General features: G+C 39.9%; 1 protein-coding gene across 1 annotated transcript in view; it reads left to right on the top strand.

The window, feature by feature from the left end:
- Positions 1 to 17,381, top strand: part of ANGPT4 (angiopoietin 4) — a 1,038,655-nt gene that overhangs the window by 683,257 nt on the left and 338,017 nt on the right. The gene's annotated exons all lie outside the window — the stretch shown is intronic.

The following is a 17,381-nucleotide window of genomic DNA, read 5'->3' as shown; positions in this document are numbered from 1 at the left end:
TAATTATCTAACCCCCTTCTGAAGATGTCCCAGGATAACTCCCACTAGTATAATTATCTAACCCCCTTCTGAATATGTCCCAGGATAACTCCCACTAGTATAATTATCTAACCCCCTTCTGAAGATGTCCCTGGATAACTCCCACTAGTATAATTATCTAATCCCCTTCTGAAGATGTCCCTGGATAACTCCCACTAGTATAACTATCTAACCCCCTTCTGAAGATGTCCCAGGATAACTCCCACTAGTATAATTATCTAACCCCCTTCTGAAGATGTCCCAGGATAACTCCCACTAGTATAATTATCTAACCCCCTTCTGAAGATGTCCCAGGATAACTCCCACTAGTATAATTATCTAACCCCCTTCTGAAGATGTCCCAGGATAACTCCCACTAGTATAATTATCTAACCCCCTTCTGAAGATGTCCCAGGATAACTCCCACTAGTATAATTATCTAACCACCTTCTGAAGATGCCCCAGGATAACTCCCACTAGTATAATTATCTAACCCCCTTCTGAAGATGTCCCAGGATAACTCCCACTAGTATAATTATCTAACCCCCTTCTGAAGATGTCCCAGGATAACTCCCACTAGTATAATTATCTAACCCCTTCTGAAGATGTCCCAGGATAACTCCCACTAGTATAATTATCTAACCCCCTTCTGAAGATGTCCCAGGATAACTCCCACTAGTATAATTATCTAACCCCCTTCTGAAGATGTCCCAGGATAACTCCCACTAGTATAATTATCTAACCCCCCTTCTGAAGATGTCCCAGGACAACTTGGTTTGTTGCCAAACCTCATTTGTCCCAGTCCCCTTCAATAAACACATCACACCGAATGACATTTGACGACCTTTATTAAACTTCCATAACATAGCTTAGATAACCCACATTTATTAATCACAACTGAACACAGTACATTTGCTTTAATCACAGCATAAACATCTATGCAGTTTTACTCAGGACAGCGTGACCTACTCGTCCTGCCCCCATAAGCAGCGTCCATGCCTCTACTCACTTACTTAACTTCTGAAGCAGTGTCCAAGACTCACTTCATATCCCATTTATTGAATTACCCATCCAACCTTTCCTTATGAAGCATCATCCAAGACTCACTTCATACGCCATTTATTGAATTAACTTCCACCAGATGAGCAGCATCCTTACCTCCACGTATTTAACACGCAGCCTCCAGATGCTCACTTTCCTTTCCCAAACTCTTGAAATGAACATCCAAACACCAGAGGGGGAAAAGAAGATGGCAAGCCTGCCCCTCGTCTCCACCAACCAGCCTGACCAGGCTGTTCCCCCTCTCCCTACCAGAATTTCAACCACCTAACCCCTATACCCAAGGGGAAAAGGTGATTCAGTCAAACATCGTTCGGTGTACCTCTCTTCTATAAACCCAACTGGATCCATCTCAACCCTCAAAACCCTGTCCTATAAACACCAAAAGCCTCACTTGAAGAAGAGTTAAGTCAAAATCCCTTTCCCAATTCTAAAATAACCATATCTTTGCACAACTCCTGTATATTAACTAACTTCTCATTCATTCGAACTACCAGTATTAACTGCGTAATGACCCCCCAGGACCTTATCCGTCTTAGGCAACATCAAAACCTTAGACCCAAAACCACATGGAACCAATGGAAAGGCAACTACCTACCATCATCCCAACAGCAGCCCTATATAAATTCCCAACTGTACTGCCAATCCCCCAACTAATCAAACAAACATAGCACATAATGACCATCCTAGCCTTTGTTGACCCTAACATTCAAAAACTAAACACGGCCCCCACATAAAACTTTCAAAATTGTAACCTTTACTGAAAGTCCGTTCCTGCTCAAACTACCCCAACCCTTTCAAACTTTAATCTAATAGCAATCCTTCCCCTCACACCCTTTATCCTGTGATAAGCAGTTCAACATTAAACGACCAACATGGCATTTTAGCAGCCCAACCACACCAACCATACCACTAGCATATTAAACAATTGAAATGAACACTAATCTTTCCAACAAACATACCGCAACCCCTTTAAATTGTATCACCCAAGAATTATTTCAGCAGCTGGACAGCATGTGACCTCAAAAACCCAACAGCTACATGCCCCTCACTCTGCTGCTTGTCCTAAACTTCTCATTCCAAGGCTTCCTCATCAGCTAAGTTTACAGGAATAACCTATATCTGCAACAAAAACCAGCAATGATGTCTTACCTAATTTTTTTTTTTTTTTTTTTTTTTTTTTTTTTTTTTTTGAGGTATACCCGCCCATAGTTTCCCATATATCCTACCCACACTTAACTCCTGTGTATACCAAAACAGTCCTACCAGCACAAAACATAACTACATTGCTGACCGCAAAACACCTTCAAAACTGGAATTGGTACATGGCAACAGCAAAGCATAATTGAGCAGTTTTATCTCAGAGGAAAATGCCACCTTTCTGAACTCCATTTCTTTCAAGCCGCCAATTGATGCCATTTGCACACTTCCTCATCTGCGACCTCATTATGATCTGCAAAAGAAAAAAAAAATGTAAATTCCTTGCACAATCCTAAATCACAACCCTGACCTAAAACACTGCCAAGAAGTCTTTGCCACCCCAATGAAACTTAAGGATGGGGAACTTGTAACTGATAAACTGAATCAATAACTTAGACAGCGTCCCAGCTGTCAACCTAATCCCAGTAATGTACACCTTATCTAAGCAGGGGGTAAACCTATCCTCCTCACCCAACCGTAACTATACCTCAGCCAACTGTGGACAAGAGAATAAGTATAACCCAATTAAGAACTGGCTGAGACCGGGTCTGCAATGCCAGAACTATTAAAAAGGGTATAGTCTGATGTTAAGGCTTTGCCGACTTTAAATATTACTCTTACAAACTTGACCATGCTTTGCACGCCACATAATCCTGAATTTCAAGGGCATAAAGTCCAAGACTCAAATGTCTGCCATCTTCCAACCTCGGTACTTAAAACCCACCATGTCCACCATCTTCCAATCTCAGTCCTTAATAACCTGCCAATCATTCCAAAACCACAATTATTGAGAAACAGACCAAAACCTGAAGCAAGAATGCAGACCTGCTGCCTGACAACTGTCTACTTGTTTCATGGGGAAAACATGATCAAAGTAAAAAATTTACAGCAAACACAAAACAAGCTCAAGATAAATTGCTTAAAGCATTGCTGCACAGGTTATGGACCACACATGGTAGATTGGCATTCTGTTTAGTTTACGGGTAAAGTCTGCAAAGATGACTGTAAGTCTTTAACAAATGTCATGAGCTTCTGAAAATACTGTAATCCTGTCCTTTATTACAAATACTGTCATATGCATTTCAATTCCTAAGGCTTATGAGTTATCTAGTCATGAATTATTTCTCTGCATGGCAATAATAATCCTTTAACAGTATGCTTATTAAAGCTTACTTGCATCTTGCAATCTCAGACAAGCTTACCTGATGGTAATTAAAGCATTGCTACTTAACCACAGAGCAACAGGCACTGCAAAAACATACATTTTCTGAATAATAAGAAGCTTAAATCGACAATATAAAAATATGACAGAAGTCCAGAACATTCCGCAAAATCAAGGACAGATGAAAAGCCACTGTAGTATTTGTGTCCACCTTGGATAGGGGGATACTCTGCAACACTTACACTGCATAACTACTCCTTGCCTTGCTTGGACACATCCAGAGTCACAATTTGAAATGTCTCCGGCTGACAGTGATGACCCTAACACATTTGTCATACCTCTCAACCTCAGAGCAAGAAATATGGAAAAAGCCATAAATAGAAGTGGAACAAAGGCCCAAAAATAAGGAACATTTTTAAATATTGCTCTTATAAACTTAGAAAGATAATAAAATAGTAGGTCTTGTATTCGTATGAATTTTCTGAAGGGTATGAAATCTGAAACTCAAATGTCTGTCATTATTTTCTAACTTCAGTCTTTAATGATTTGCAACTAATTTGCCAGAAAACCACAACTGTATGAAAAACAGACCAAAAATGTGATGCAAAAAACATAAAATAGCCACACAATACAGCTGGGAACCTGTCAAAGAAGGGACACTTTTTTAATATTTTACTGTTAAGTTGAGCAGCTGACAAAATAAGAGAATCTACATGCATTTTAGAAATAAAAGTAATATACAACTCTGATCATTATAATTATTTATTAATTGTAAACACTCCATGTTTCTTCCAAAATTGTCATTTTGCAGAGGGATTATTAGGGGGAGAGCAACATTTTGAGCCAAAATCGGGGACAGTTGAGAGGTTTGGATATACCTAATTCTATAAAGTAATTTACTTGCACGTACCTCTCAACCTCTTAACTCAAGAAATCTGGACTAGGCCAAATATATTGGGAGAACAAACAGTATTAAAATTGTTCTTGTATAAACTTAGACAGTTGTCAGAATAACAGGTCTTGCTTTTGCATGCATTTCTCCGAAGAATATGAAGTCTGAAACTAAATGTATATCATTATTTAGTGACTTCATTCCTAAATGATTTGCCAGAAAACCACAAATTGTATAAGGAACACATCAAAAATAAGAAGCAAAAATCTATTAATTCTGCGAAAATCTGGACAATTGAGAGGTAAAGTTCAGCCTGGAAAATTGTGCGGCAGACATCCTACACGATGGACATAGCTCCCTAGTAATGCATCTACATACTGTGGGAGTAGAACCCACAGCCTTTTGCATCAAAAGCAAGTATTCAACCTGTTATGCTATTAACAATGCAAGCAGGCTCAGCATAAGGAGCACTAATCTTCTCTTCCCCTGAAGCTCTCAGCAACTTGTGAAATCTACTTGACACTCAAATGTTTCTCTCAACTTTACAGCACAGGAAATCTGGAAAAAGCCAACATTTAGCCCAAAAACCAGGAACATATTTTAAACATTGCTTGTATAATCTTGGAAAGTTGCTAGAATAAAATGCTGTGTTACCACCATGCATTTCCTTGTAAAGTATTTAACCCAGGACCCTGGGCACTACAGTCAGAGCAACATACCACTATGCCAAATCAGCTGTTTATTGCAAGACAGGAAGACTGAAACTTAAATGGCTATCATTTAGTGAATTCAGTTCTCAACATAGCTCTCAACCTCTTAGCACAAAAAACCTGGACAAAGTCAATAATGGGGGGAATACAGCCCTAGAAATCAGGACAATTTTCAAATATTGATCTTATAAACTTAGAAAACTGCTAGAATAAAAGGTTTTGTGTTACCATGTATTTCCTGAAGAACATGAAGTCTGAAATTCAAATGCCAGTTATTATTTAGTGAATTTAATCCTTCTCTGATTACAAAAATCCAGAAAACCACAGATTTTATGAGGAACAGAACAGAACAAAAATATGAGAAAAAAATCTGGACAGTTTTCATAACTGGTGGTGGGTAGGGAATTCAGGCTCTTGCTACCTGTACCCAAGGTACAGGGTTTGAGCCTGAGTAACTCTCGCCACAAGGTATATTTAACTGGGACATTTTACACGCATACACACGCATGCACACACACACACACACACACACACACACACACACACACACACACACACACACACACACACACACACACACACACACACACACACACACACACACACACACACACACACACACCTGTGTATTCCCTTGCAGCAGCTTCATTGAAATGCAAATTCCCCTACCTCTGCATTCCCTTGTAAGAAATACAAAACATCCATTGCAGCCAGAGCCAATCAGTAGCTATCCATGTATGTGAGGCCTTGTATGTGACTGCATACATTGCAGTCAGATCCCCTTCCAGTCTATGCAGTAACAAACTGCATAGACTTCTGGGCCTCAGTGTGCAGATGCCTTCTCTTCGTAATCCGGACTGGTTAAACAGCTGTCTGGATTTAACCCAGAACTCGCTGAGCACGCATGCACAGTTCAGTCCAGGACTTGCAAGCTAATTATTTTATTGTTAAAAGTTCTGCATTCAGTTTTATAACTGGGGGGGGGGGTACAGTCCTGCAGTCTGATAGCTCAAGCCGCCCCTGATATTATGTAACATTTATCAGGTTAGAACACATAATTAAAGTGGTGAGACATAGTGCTTGGGCCCAGCTTTATCACAATTTAATTTTAGACTGCATAAGACATGCATAATGCCAGACAAATATAGTGTAAAGACATACACCCCATCATGATGAATGGATACCAGAAAGTCCCTGTGCTGTAATAATTGAGATACATATATTTCTTTTGGTTAGTTAAGGTGGTTGGTTAAGGCTATTTCTTTTAGTTAGTTAAGGTGGTTGGTTAAGGCTATTTATTTTGGAAAATGAAGGTGGTTAGTTAAGGCTATTTATTTTGGTTAGTTAAGGTGGTTGGTTACAGCTATTTATTTTGGTTAGTTAAGGTGGTTGGTTAAGGCTATTTCTTTTGGTTAGTTAAGGTGGCTGGTTAAAGCTATTTATTTTGGAAAATGAAGGTGGTTAGTTAAGGCTATTTATTTTGGTTAGTTAAAGTGGTTGGTTAAGGCAAACAATTTCATCCTATACAAGGAATCATGACCCTTTTCTCTTCAGATTAAGATGCAGCCTATTAAAGTTACTCCTTCAGTTGAAAACTAAAGATAGAAGTGGATGAAATGTCATAATCTTAAATACTACATCTATTACTTTTTCTTTTTCTCCTGTACCTACCTCCAACATAAAAAAACTCTTAACTAAACTTAAACCCACCAAATTAGCAGCAGACAACCTCCCAAATGAATACCCACAAATCGCAGCTGATGCTCTGGCCTACCCAGAATCCATCTTGATTAACCAATCTCTGTCAGAAAGTTACGTTCCCACACTGTGGAAAGTATCACATATAATTCCCCTTCACAAAGGCGGACCCTCCGCAGAACTAACCAATTACTCCCCCATTGCTATTCTCTCTCCACTCTCCAAAATACTAGAGAGATGCATACACTCTCAGGTCTCAGACTACCTCCTTACTAACAACCTCCTTTCCAGTACTCAGCATGGTTTCCGACCAAACCATAGCACCACCACTGCCTTACTCTCCTTTACTAACACTATCCTTCAGCATAAAACAACGGCTATCTCTCCTCTGCTACTTTCCTAGACCTATCTAAAGCAGTTGACATGGTCCCACACAAACAACTTATCTCTGTCCTCAATAACCTATCCTTCTCACAATCAGTCACCAACTGGTTTCAGAGTTACCTGTCTGACCGCCAACAATCCGTTGTATGGCAGAATGACATATCTCCCCAACTACCTGTCTCCATAGGGGTTCCCCAAGGATCCTTCCTTGGACCTCTACTTTTCTCTATTTACACCAATAATCTAGCCTCTGCCACCAAACATGGCACACTCATACAATACGCAGATGACTCGAGCATCATCTGCTCAGCCCAGTCCCTACCAAAACTGCAAAAAGTCACACAGGAAGCCTTTTCCTCTGTTGAAACATTGTTATCCGATGCCCAATTAATACTCAACCCAAACAAAACTAAACTACTCATCTTCCAACCCACCAAACATACTCAAAACAACTCTCACTTTAACATCACAGCAAAAGACAACACCACTATATACCCAACTGAACACACCAAATTGCTAGGAGTGGAAATAGACAATAAATTAAAATTTGACATTCACATATCTACGACCATAAAAAAAGTCCACAAAAAACTAGAAGCGTTATACAGAAATATGCAATTTCTCACCAAAGCAGCAAAGATTTCAAAAGCAAATTCCACCTTATCTCCACCCTACTTTATGCCTCTCCAATATATACCAACCTAAGGCAATGTGATCTAAACAAGCTAGAGACCTGCTACAACAAAATCGCCAAATTCGCCACAGGGGCATCCTACCGTAGTCACCACTGTCTCTCACTTGCTGAACTGGGCTGACTTGAACTCCCTCACCTCCTTCAGTGGTATCAACTCTCACTCACCCACAAACTAGTAAACCATCCACTAAATGTCCCATCCCTCTAGAATCTACCCCCCTTCTGAAGATGTCCCAGGATAACTCCCACTAGTATAATTATCTAACCCCCTTCTGAAGATGTCCCAGGATAACTCCCACTAGTATAATTATCTAACCCCCTTCTGATGTCCCAGGATAACTCCCAATAGTATAATTATCTAACCCCCTTCTGAAGATGCCCCAGGATAACTCCCACTAGTATAATTATCTAACCCCCTTCTGAAGATGCCCCAGGATAACTCCCACTAGTATAATTATCTAACCCCCTTCTGAAGATGTCCCAGGATAACTCCCACCAGTATAATTATCTAACCCCCTTCTGAAGATGTCCCAGGATAACTCCCACTAGTATAATTATCTAACCTCCTTCTGAATATGTCCCAGGATAACTCCCACTAGTATAATTATCTAACCCCCTTCTGAAGATGTCCCTGGATAACTCCCACTAGTATAATTATCTAATCCCCTTCTGAAGATGTCCCTGGATAACTCCCACTAGTATAATTATCTAACCCCCTTCTGAAGATGTCCCAGGATAACTCCCACTAGTATAATTATCTAAACCTCTTCTGAAGATGTCCCAGGATAACCCCCACTAGTATAATTATCTAACCCCCTTCTGAAGATGTCCCAGGATAACTCCCACTAGTATAATTATCTAACCCCCTTCTGAAGATGTCCCAGGATAACTCCCACTAGTATAATTATCTAACCCCCTTCTGAAGATGTCCCAGGATAACTCCCACTAGTATAATTATCTAACCCCCTTCTGAAGATGCCCCAGGATATTTCCCACTAGTATAATTATCTAACCCCCTTCTGAAGATGTCCCAGGATAACTCCCACTAGTATAATTATCTTACCCCCTTCTGAAGATGTCCCAGGATAACTCCCACTAGTATAATTATCTAACCCCCTTCTGAAGATGTCCTAGGATAACTCCCACTAGTATAATTATCTAACCCCCTTCTGAAGATGTCCCAGGATAACTCCCACTAGTATATTTATCTAACCCCCTTCTGAGGATGTCCCAGGATAACTCCCACTAGTATAATTATCTAACCCCCTTCTGAAGATGTCCCAGGATAACTCCCACTAGTATAATTATCTAACCCCCTTCTGAAGATGTCCCAGGATAACTCCCACTAGTATAATTATCTAACCCCCTTCTGAAGATGTCCCTGGATAACTCCCACTAGTATAATTATCTAATCCCCTTCTGAAGATGTCCCTGGATAACTCCCACTAGTATAATTATCTAACCCCCTTCTGAAGATGTCCCAGGATAACTCCCACTAGTATAATTATCTAACCCCCTTCTGAAGATGTCCCAGGATAACTCCCACAAGTATAATTATCTAACCCCCTTCTGAAGATGTCCCAGGATAGCTCCCACTAGTATAATTATCTAACCCCCTTCTGAAGATGCCCCAGGATAACTCCCACTAGTATAATTATCTAACCCCCTTCTGAAGATGTCCCAGGATAACTCCCACTAGTATAATTATCTAACCCCCTTCTGAAGATGTCCCAGGATAACTCCTACTAGTATAATTATCTAACCCCCTTCTGAAGATGTCCCAGGATAACTCCCACTAGTATAATTATCTAACCCCCTTCTGAATATGTCCCAGGATAACTCCCACAAGTATAATTATCTAACCCCCTTCTGAAGATGTCCCAGGATAACTCCCACTAGTATAATTATCTAACCCCCTTCTGAAGATGCCCCAGGATAACTCCCACTAGTATAATTATCTAACCCCCTTCTGAAGATGTCCCAGGATAACTCCCACTAGTATAATTATCTAACCCCCTTCTGAAGATGTCCCAGGATAACTCCCACTAGTATAATTATCTAACCCCCTTCTGAAGATGTCCCAGGATAACTCCCACTAGTATAATTATCTAACCCCCTTCTGAAGATGTCCCAGGATAACTCCCATTAGTATAATTATCTAACCCCCTTCTGAGGATGTCCCAGGACAACTTGGTTTGTTGCCAAACCTCATTTGTCCCAGTCCCCTTCAATAAACACATCACACCGAATGACATTTGACGACCTTTATTAAACTTCCATAACATAGCTTAGATAACCCACATTTATTAATCACAACTGAACACAGTATATTTGCTTTAATCACAGCATAAACATCTATGCAGTTTTACTCAGGACAGCGTGACCTACTCGTCCTGCCCCCATAAGCAGCGTCCATGCCTCTACTCACTTACTTTACTTCTGAAGCAGTGTCCAAGACTCACTTCATATCCCATTTATTGAATTACCCATCCAACCTTTCCTTATGAAGCATCATCCAAGACTCACTTCATACACCATTTATTGAATTAACTTTCACCAGATGAGCAGCATCCTTACCTCCACGTATTTAACACGCAGCCTCCAGATGCTCACTTTCCTTTCCCAAACTCTTGAAATGAACATCCAAACACCAGAGGGGGAAAAGAAGATGGCAAGCCTGCCCCTCGTCTCCACCAACCAGCCTGACCAGGCTGTTCCCCCTCTCCCTACCAGAATTTCAACCACCTAACCCCCATACCCAAGGGGAAAAGGTGATTCAGTCAAACATCACTCGGTGTACCTCTCTTCTTTAAACCCAACTGGATCCATCTCAACCCTCAAAACCCTGTCCTATAAACACCAAAAGCCTCACTTGAAGAAGAGTTAAGTCAAAATCCCTTTCCCACTTCTAAAATAACCATATCTTTGCACAACTCCTGTATATTAACTAACTTCTCATTCATTCGAACTACCAGTATTAACTGCGTAATGACCCCCCAGGACCTTATCCGTCTTAGGCAACATCAAAACCTTAGACCCAAAACCACATGGAACCAATGGAAAGGCAACTACCTACCATCATCCCAACAGCAGCCCTATATAAATTCCCAACTATACTGCCAATCCCCCAACTAATCAAACAAACATAGCACATAATGACCATCCTAGCCTTTGTTGACCCTAACATTCAAAAACTAAACACGGCCCCCACATAAAACTTTCAAAATTGTAACCTTTACTGAAAGTCCGTTCCTGCTCAAACTACCCCAACCCTTTCAAACTTTAATCTAATAGCAATCCTTCCCCTCACACCCTTTATCCTGTGATAAGCAGTTAAACATTAAACGACCAACATGGCATTTTAGCAGCCCAACCACACCAACCATACCACTAGCATATTAAACAATTGAAATGAACACTAATCTTTCCAACAAACATACCGCAACCCCTTTAAATTGTATCACCCAAGAATTATTTCAGCAGCTGGACAGCATGTGACCTCAAAAACCCAACAGCTACATGCCCCTCACTCTGCTGCTTGTCCTAAACTTCTCATTCCAAGGCTTCCTCATCAGCTAAGTTTACAAGAATAACCTATATCTGCAACAAAAACCAGCAATGATGTCTTACCTAAGTTTGTTTTTTTTTTTGTTTGTTTTTTTGAGGTATACCCTCCCATAGTTTCCCATATATCCTACCCACACTTAACTCCTGTGTATACCAAAACAGTCCTACCAGCACAAAACATAACTACATTGCTGACCGCAAAACACCTTCAAAACTGGAATTGGTACATGGCAACAGCAAAGCATAATTGAGCAGTTTTATCTCCGAGGAAAATGCCACCTTTCTGAACTCCATTTCTTTCAAGCCGCCAATTGATGCCATTTGCACACTTCCTCATCTGCGACCTCATTATGATCTGCAAAAGAAAAAAAAATGTAAATTCCTTGCACAATCCTAAATCACAACCCTGACCTAAAACACTGCCAAGAAGTCTTTGCCACCCCAATGAAACTTAAGGATGGGGAACTTGTAACTGATAAACTGAATCAATAACTTAGACAGCGTCCCAGCTGTCAACCTAATCCCAGTAATGTACACCTTATCTAAGCAGGGGGTAAACCTATCCTCCTCACCCAACCGTAACTATACCTCAGCCAACTGTGGACAAGAGAATAAGTATAACCCAATCAAGAACTGGCTGAGACCGGGTCTGCAATGCCAGAACTATTAAAAAGGTATAGTCTGATGTTAAGGCTTTGCCGACTTTAAATATTACTCTTACAAACTTGACCATGCTTTGCACGCCACATAATCCTGAATTTCAAGGGCATAAAGTCCAAGACTCAAATGTCTGCCATCTTCCAACCTCGGTACTTAAAACCCACCATGTCCACCATCTTCCAATCTCAGTCCTTAATAACCTGCCAATCATTCCAAAACCACAATTATTGAGAAACAGACCAAAACCTGAAGCAAGAATGCAGACCTGCTGCCTGACAACAACTGTCTACTTGTTTCATGGGGAAAACATGATCAAAGTAAAAAATTTACAGCAAACACAAAACAAGCTCAAGATAAATTGCTTAAAGCATTGCTGCACAGGTTATGGACCACACATGGTAGATTGGCATTCTGTTTAGTTTACGGGTAAAGTCTGCAAAGATGACTGTAAGTCTTTAACAAATGTCATGAGCTTCTGAAAATACTGTAATCCTGTCCTTTATTACAAATACTGTCATATGCATTTCAATACCTAAGGCTTATGAGTTATCTAGTCATGAATTATTTCTCTGCATGGCAATAATAATCCTTTAACAGTATGCTTATTAAAGCTTACTTGCATCTTGCAATCTCAGACAAGCTTACCTGATGGTAATTAAAGCATTGCTACTTAACCACAGAGCAACAGGCACTGCAAAAACATACATTTTCTGAATAATAAGAAGCTTAAATCAACAATATAAAAATATGACAGAAGTCCAAAACATTCCGCAAAATCAAGGACAGATGAAAAGCCACTGTAGTATTTGTGTCTACCTTGGATAGGGGGATACTCTGCAACACTTACACTGCATAACTACTTGCCTTGCTTGGACACACCCAGAGTCACAATTTGAAATGTCTCCAGCTGACAGTGATGACCCTAACACATTTGTCATACCTCTCAACCTCAGAGCAAGAAATATGGAAAAAGCCATAAATAGAAGTGGAACAAATGCCCAAAAATAAGGAACATTTTTAAATATTGCTCTTATAAACTTAGAAAGATAATAGAATAGTAGGTCTTGTATTCATATGAATTTTCTGAAGGGTATGAAATCTGAAACTCAAATGTCTGTCATTATTTTCTAACTTCAGTCTTTAATGATTTGCAACTAATTTGCCAGAAAACCGCAACTGTATGAAAAACAGACCAAAAATGTGATGCAAAAAACATAAAATAGCCACACAATACAGCTGGGAACCTGTCAAAGAAGGGACACTTTTTTAATATTAGGACTGTTAAGTTGAGCAGCTGACAAAATAAGAGAATCTACATGCATTTTAGAAATAAAAGTAATATACAACTCTGATCATTATAATTATTTATTAATTGTAAACACTCCATGTTTCTTCCAAAATTGTCATTTTGCAGAGGGATTATTAGGGGGAGAGCAACATTTTGAGCCAAAATCGGGGACAGTTGAGAGGTTTGGATATACCTAATTCTATAAAGTAATTTACTTGCACGTACCTCTCAACCTCTTAACTCAAGAAATCTGGACTAGGCCAAATATATTGGGAGAACAAACAGTATTAAAATTGTTCTTGTATAAACTTAGACAGTTGTCAGAATAACAGGTCTTGCTTTTGCATGCATTTCTCCGAAGAATATGAAGTCTAAAACTAAATGTATATCATTATTTAGTGACTTCATTCCTAAATGATTTGCCAGAAAACCACAAATTGTATAAGGAACACATCAAAAATAAGAAGCAAAAATCTATTAATTCTGCGAAAATCTGGACAATTGAGAGGTAAAGTTCAGCGTGGAGAATTGTGCGGCAGACATCCTACACGATGGACATAGCTCCCTAGTAATGCATCTACATACTGTGGGAGTAGAACCCACAGCCTTCTGCATCAAAAGCAAGTATTCAACCTGTTATGCTATTAACAATGCAAGCAGGCTCAGCATAAGGAGCACTAATCTTCTCTTACCCTGAAGCTCTCAGCAACTTGTAAAATCTACTTGACACTCAAATGTATCTCTCAACTTTACAGCACAGGAAATCTGGAAAAAGCCAACATTTAGCCCAAAAACCAGGAACATATTTTAAACATTGCTTGTATAATCTTGGAAAGTTGCTAGAATAAAATGCTGTGTTACCACCATGCATTTCCTTGTAAAGTATTTAACCCAGGACCCTGGGCACTACAGTCAGAGCAACATACCACTATGCCAAATCAGCTGTTTATTGCAAGACAGGAAGACTGAAACTTAAATGGCTATCATTTAGTGAATTCAGTTCTCAACATAGCTCTCAACCTCTTAGCACAAAAAACCTGGACAAAGTCAATAATGGGGGGAATACAGCCCCAGAAATCAGGACAATTTTCAAATATTGATCTTATAAACTTAGAAAATTGCTAGAATAAAAGGTTTTGTGTTACCATGTATTTCCTGAAGAACATGAAGTCTGAAATTCAAATGCCAGTTATTATTTAGTGAATTTAATCCTTCTCTGATTACAAAAATCCAGAAAACCACAGATTTTATGAAGAACAGAACAGAACAAAAATATGAGAAAAAAATCTGGGCAGTTTTCATAACTGGTGGTGGGTAGGGAATTCAGGCTCTTGCTACCTGTACCCAAGGTACAGGGTTTGAGCCTGAGTAACTCTCGCCACAAGGTATATTTAACTGGGACATTTTACACGCATACACACGCATGCACACACACACACACACACACACACACACACACACACACACACACACACACACACACACACACACACACACACCTGTCTATTCCCTTGCAGCAGCTTCATTGAAATGCAAATTCCTCTACCTCTGCATTCCCTTGTAAGAAATACAAAACATCCCTTGCAGCCAGAGCCAATCAGTAGCTATCCATGTATGTGAGGCCTTGTATGTGACTGCATACATTGCAGTCAGATCCCCTTCCAGTCTATGCAGTAACAAACTGCATAGACTTCTGGGCCTCAGTGTACAGATGCCTTCTCTTCGTAATCCGGACTGGTTAAACAGCTGTCTGGATTTAACCCAGAACTCGCTGAGCACGCATGTACAGTTCAGTCCAGGACTTGCAAGCTAATTATTTTATTGTTAAAAGTTCTGCATTCAGTTTTATAACTGGGGGGGGGGGTACAGTCTTGCAGTCTGATAGCTCAAGCCGCCCCTGATATTATGTAACATTTATCAGGTTAGAACACATAATTAAAGTGGTGAGACATAGTGCTTGGGCCCAGCTTTATCACAATTTAATGTTAGACTGCATAAGACATGCATAATGCCAGACAAATATAGTGTAAAGACATACACCCCATCATGATGAATGGATACCAGAATGTCCCTGTGCTGTAATAATTGAGATACATATATTTCTTTTGGTTAGTTAAGGTGGTTGGTTAAGGCTATTTCTTTTAGTTAGTTAAGGTGGTTGGTTAAGGCTATTTATTTTGGAAAATGAAGGTGGTTAGTTAAGGCTATTTATTTTGGTTAGTTAAGGTGGTTGGTTACAGCTATTTATTTTGGTTAGTTAAGGTGGTTGGTTAAGGCTATTTCTTTTGGTTAGTTAAGGTGGCTGGTTAAAGCTATTTATTTTGGAAAATGAAGGTGGTTAGTTAAGGCTATTTATTTTGGTTAGTTAAAGTGGTTGGTTAAGGCAAACAATTTCATCCTATACAAGGAATCATGACCCTTTTCTCTTCAGATTAAGATGCAGCCTATTAAAGTTACTCCTTCAGTTGAAAACTAAAGATAGAAGTGGATGAAATGTCATAATCTTAAATACTACATCTATTACTTTCTCTTTTTCTCCTGTACCTACCTCCAACATAAAAAAACTCTTAACTAAACTTAAACCCACCAAATTAGCAGCAGACAACCTCCCAAATGAATACCCACAAATCGCAGCTGATGCTCTGGCCTACCCAGAATCCATCTTGATTAACCAATCTCTGTCAGAAAGTTACGTTCCCACACTGTGAAAAGTATCACATATAATTCCCCTTCACAAAGGCGGACCCTCCGCAGAACTAACCAATTACTCCCCCATTGCTATTCTCTCTCCACTCTCCAAAATACTAGAGAGATGCATACACTCTCAGGTCTCAGACTACCTCCTTACTAACAACCTCCTTTCCAGTACTCAGCATGGTTTCCGACCAAACCATAGCACCACCACTGCCTTACTCTCCTTTACTAACACTATCCTTCAGCATAAAAACAACGGCTATCTCTCCTCTGCTACTTTCCTAGACCTATCTAAAGCAGTTGACATGGTCCCACACAAACAACTTATCTCTGTCCTCAATAACCTATCCTTCTCACAATCAGTCACCAACTGGTTTCAGAGTTACCTGTCTGACCGCCAACAATCCGTTGTATGGCAGAATGACATATCTCCCCAACTACCTGTCTCCATAGGGGTTCCCCAAGGATCCTTCCTTGGACCTCTACTTTTCTCTATTTACACCAATAATCTAGCCTCTGCCACCAAACATGGCACACTCATACAATACGCAGATGACTCGACCATCATCTGCTCAGCCCAGTCCCTACCAAAACTGCAAAAAGTCACACAGAAAGCCTTTTCCTCTGTTGAAACATTGTTATCCGATGCCCAATTAATACTCAACCCAAACAAAACTAAACTACTCATCTTCCAACCCACCAAACATACTCAAAACAACTCTCACTTTAACATCACAGCAAAAGACAACACCACTATATACCCAACTGAACACACCAAATTGCTAGGAGTGGAAATAGACAATAAATTAAAATTTGACATTCACATATCTACGACCATAAAAAAAGTCCACAAAAAACTAGGAGCGTTATACAGAAATATGCAATTTCTCACCAAAGCAGCAAAGATTTCAAAAGCAAATTCCACCTTATCTCCACCCTACTTTATGCCTCTCCAATATATACCAACCTAAGGCAATGTGATCTAAACAAGCTAGAGACCTGCTACAACAAAATCGCCAAATTCGCCACAGGGGCATCCTACCGTAGTCACCACTGTCTCTCACTTGCTGAACTGGGCTGACTTGAACTCCCTCACCTCCTTCAGTGGTATCAACTCTCACTCACCCACAAACTAGTAAACCATCCACTAAATGTCCCATCCCTCCAGAATCTACTCCAACCCTATTGCACCACCAAACCACTAAGATCTAGCAACAAAAATCACTTGCAGATCACTAAAGCCAATAACTCTGCTGGTGAAGCACTATTCTCTTGCGCCATAGCCAAATTATGGAACTCACTCCCACCCACAATTACCTCCGTACCATCATTCACCCACTTCAAAACTTTACTAA

Source organism: Protopterus annectens, chromosome 12.part0 (genome assembly GCF_019279795.1).
Source record: "Protopterus annectens isolate FY-2018-M chromosome 12.part0, PAN1.0, whole genome shotgun sequence".
NCBI classification, from domain to species: Eukaryota; Metazoa; Chordata; order Ceratodontiformes; family Protopteridae; genus Protopterus; species Protopterus annectens.
This window is presented reverse-complemented; position numbering and strand designations above follow the sequence as displayed.